Source organism: Carlito syrichta, unplaced genomic scaffold, assembly GCF_000164805.1.
Source record: "Carlito syrichta isolate Samal-C Ts95f unplaced genomic scaffold, Tarsius_syrichta-2.0.1 Scaffold308794, whole genome shotgun sequence".
NCBI classification, from domain to species: Eukaryota; Metazoa; Chordata; class Mammalia; order Primates; family Tarsiidae; genus Carlito; species Carlito syrichta.
The window spans coordinates 98,977-103,650 of NW_007252890.1; the positions used below are offsets into that span (position 1 = coordinate 98,977).

General features: G+C 40.8%; 1 protein-coding gene across 1 annotated transcript in view; it reads right to left on the bottom strand.

Annotated features, from left to right (window-relative positions):
- LOC103268158 (zinc finger protein 124-like) overlaps positions 1-4,674 on the bottom strand; it is a 25,141-nt gene that overhangs the window by 14,479 nt on the left and 5,988 nt on the right. The window lies entirely within an intron of this gene.

Sequence of the window (4,674 nt, forward strand, 5' to 3'; positions counted from 1 at the left end):
CACCAATGGAATAGAATCGAGATTCCAGAAGCAAAACCTCTATTTCTCAATCAACTCATCTTTGACAAAGCCTCCACCACTACCATGCAGGAGAGGAGAACCTATTCAGTAAATGGTGCTGGGAAAACTGGCTGACCACATGCAGAAGATTCAAACAAGACCCCTATCTATCTCCATACACAAAAATTAACTCTAAATGGATCAGAGACCTAACTGAAAAACCTCAAACCATAAGAACCTTAGAAAATGCAGGACACACCCTTATGGAAATTGGAACTGGCATCCAATTCCTGAACAAAACTCGAAACACATGGGCCATAAGAGATAAGATAGACAAGTGGGACCTCATTAAACTGACAAGCTTCTGCAAAGCCAAAGAAACCATCAAGAGAGCAGGGAGACAGCCCACAGACGGGGAAAAAGTATTTGCCAACTCCAGGTCTGACAAAGGCCTAACATCTTGGATCTACAAGGAACTCAAACGTGGTGAAAAGAAAAAAACAAACAAACCTACTACAAAGTGGGCAAAAGATATAAACAGACACTTCTCAAAGGAAGACATTCAAGCAGCCAACAGATACATGAAGAAATGTTCAACCTCACTAATCATCAAGGAGATGCAAAACCACACTGAGATACCACCTAACTCCAGTCAGAATGGCAATTATCAATAACTCAAAAAATAACAGTTGCTGGAGAGGGTGTGGTGAAAAGGGAACACTTCTACACTGTGGGTAGGAGTGTAAATTAGTGCAACCTCTGTGGAAAGCAGTGTGGCAATTCCTAAAAGCCCTAAATATCGACCTCCCATATGACCCCGCAATCCCCCTACTGGGAATATAACCTGAAGAACTCAAATCACTCTATCAAAAAGATACCTGCACACGTATGTTTATCGCAGCATTGTTCACAATGACAAGAACCTGGAACCAACCATGCTGTCCATCAAAAGAGGATTGGATTTAAAAAATGTGGTACATAGACACGATGGAATACTACACAGCCATAAAAAGAACAAAATCATGAATTTCGCAGCAACCTGGATGGAACTAGAGTCTATAATACTGAGTGATCTCTCACAGAAACAAAGACCTGAGTATCACATGTTCTCACTCATATAGTGGACCTTGAACATCTATCATAATACTATCAGAAAAGGATTGACAGTGGTGGGAAACTATGGGGGGGGATAGGGAGGAGAAGGGAGGTGGGATTGATGGTAGTCAATATCTCTCTGGGGACAAGGAGACACCCCTTATCAACAAGGGTGCCTGAACGATGCATATCTGTATACCTAACCCTTAACTATATCCCACAATTTTAAAATAAAAAATATGTTTAAAAAAATAAAAATAAAAAAATAATAAAACCCAGGGTTCTTTCAAAAAATTTACAAGCTTAATTACTAGTACATTTCATGAATAGAATAATTTATTGGCAGTACAAAATCTTTTCCTTTTTGAATTAAAAGGTTAATTAAAATACTGAAGATCAGCCTAGGCAACATAACAGGACATCATCTCTACAAAAAAATTAAAAAATTAGCTGGATGTGGTAGCACGTGCCTGTAGGCCCCCTTATTCAGGAGGCTGAAATGGAAGAATCGTCTGAGACCAGAAGGTGGGGGCTGTGGTGAGCCATGGTCATGCTGCTGCACTCCAGCCTGGGCAATAGAGTAAGACCCTGACTCAAACAATATATACATTAAAGAAAAAAAATCATCAATAATACGTGATTTGCAAAGCTGGGGGTGATAACACTGGAAAGCAGATTGGCTGTGACTATTCATGACTCAATAGTGGCTTCAGTGTAAAAGGGCATCATAGCAGCCAGGGCTGGACAAGACAAACAGGACCCTAAATGCCAGGCTGGAAAATGACTCACAGGATAACTGGGTGGCGCTACACATTTTTGTACAGAAAGATGTTAAGACTAAAACAATCCTCTAAATGTTATTCAGCTACAAAAAGGAATAAAGTTCTTACTAATGCTATGACCCAGAGGAGCCCTGAGAACACTATGTAAGTGAAAGAAGCCAGGCACAAAAAGAACAAATATTGTATGACTCTATTTATATGAAACATCTAGAATAGGCAGATTTATAGAGACAGAAAGCAGGTTAGAGATTGCCAGGGTTGGGTTGGTGGAAATGGGAATCACTGTTTCAGTATAGAGTTTCTGTGTGGGGTGATACAGAGGTCTGGAAATAAATAGTAGTGACTTTTGCATAATATTATGAATGTAGTTAATGTCACTGAATTGTATACTTAAAAATGGCTATAATAACAAATTTTATATTGTAATATTTTACCACAATAAAAAGCAAAAAGCCAAGTTAAAAAAAAAAAAAGCTAAACACAACCTGTACAAAAATATTTACAGTCCTTACACATAAACATGGATTTATGAGTATATTTTCAGAGTATGTTTTACAAAAAAAAAAAAAAGAGAAAAGCAATAACCATACAAAAAGATTCCAGGTAAGAAAATTACTGAAAACTATTTCACAGAAGATAAAGGACCACATACAAAAAATGCTCAAGACCAGTGGCAGTCAGTAAAAAGCAATATATAATCACATGAAAATAAGAATTATTACACATATAATTACATAAATGAGATGAAGCCTCACTTTGTCACCCAGGATGGACTGCAGTGGCATGCTAATAGTTCATTGTAACCTCAAACTCCTGGGTTCAAGTGATCCTCCCACCACAGCCTCCCCAGTAGCTAGGACTACAGGTATGCACCACCATTCCTGGCTAATTTCTTTCTTTTTTGTAAAGACAAGGTCCTGCTATGCTGCCAGGCTGGTCTTGAGCTTCTGGCCTCAAGAGATCTTCTTGCCTCAGCCTCCCAATCCTTCTTTACACCCCTCCTAAGAACAAGCTGGCTTCAGGGTAAAACATTCTCTGATCAGGGATCTGATTTTGCCACCCTCCATCTTGCCCACCCTCTCTCACCTTCTTTCTAATCTTATTAGGTCTTCCCTAGAAAAGAAAGCCCCTTTCTGCCACCTTGAGATTCTCGAGGATCCTACACTTGGTGTTTCCCCCATTGCAATACCCCATTAGAATAAAGTCCATTCTTACTTAATTCTGAATTCATTCTATTTGACAATGTCTGGAAACACACCAAGGACATCAATTACATCCTCAGAAAGGACATCACACACCTCTCTTCCATCTCAACCCCAACCATCTCTGCCTGTGGACTCCACTGTCCAAGGTTCTTAAGCTTCTTTCAGCTATGAAGGCTCCTTCCAGGGCTGGTGTGAGCAGGCTAGGATACCCATAGATAAGGCTCCTCAGGAATCCTTCAATTACCTCCTTTAGCTTGTAGTCACTAAACTCACATTTCTGCTTCCCAGTCAAGGTTATCCACTTAGTTTTAAATGAGAAGAAACCTCTCCCATCAATACCAGCAACCAGTTGGCTGCATACCAATGTGCCTCCGAGGAATGGAATCTAGGGCTGGGGGAAGACAATCTTAAGGTCCCAAGTGGTTTGCTTTCCAGATGAAGGGTACACTAGGAGAGCCCTCTCAACCACAGGGCATCCAGCTGCTCCCCTGCAAGGCTCCACCCCATACCTCAGGCTGTTCACTGGTAGGAGATGACCCAGGGCTGATATTCACTAGACACTCCAAGAGACATGGTCACTGTGGGCATCTTGGGTCATCCCAGAGAGTTCTGAAACTCAGGACCAGAAAAAGACAGGAGGATGGCTGAGGACATATCACCATGTAAAGTTTCCAAGGAGGGCCTCAACCCAAAGGCATTCTGATGAGGTGTGTACACCTAGGGAAGATAAAAGGAGAGGTACAAAGAATTTTTACAGTGGAGAGTCAGGTGACTATTCTCTGCTTTCCTCTCAAGTGCAAGGTTCATAAACAGAAAACAAATATGCTAATAGCCAGTCACTGCTCTTTAAAACTAAAGACAAGAAACAATTGAAATACCATGTCTGTTTAAAAGGTACAAGAAAGGATAAATAATTGATAACGTTATAAATGGAAGAGGGGAAGTTGGCATTTGAGAATGTGAGAAAAGAACTGGAAATGTAGGATTTTACTGCAAGCTCTAGAAGTGTTAGGGTTAAGCTGGGGTGACAGAGTAGTGGATTTGAGACCCTGTTTGACATATATTCCAAAAGTGCAGAGAAAAATCACTTTCACTGTAGAGTGTTATAAATAATTAAGTAGGAGGCAATTAGACTGAAGTGGCTGTAGTGCCCTAGGTTCCTACCTTAAAAAGTTTAAATGCAAACTCTTGCATTTTTTGTAAAGTAATAACTTAAAGGGAAATAAAACTTGGTCTTAACCAACCACAAACCTTCAATTAACCTCTGATTACATAACCAGGAAGCACCCGCCTGTATATATATAGTCAAAATAAGGGGACTACAATACTGCACCCGGTCACGTATTGAATGTGGTTTGCTTCCTCCTGCACCTTACACAAGCCTTTCCCTTAAGGCCCTCTCATGGATCCCAAAACATACCCTGTTTGAGCTCTTCCCAATTCGTGAGCCGCTGTTGGCTCAAATAAACTTTTTTTTTTTTTTTTTTTGAGTTGGAGTCTCACTCTGTCGCCAAGACTGGAGTGCAGTGGCAGCACCCGGCCACCGCAGCCTCGACCTGCTGGGCTCCGGTGATCCTTCCACCTCAGCCTTC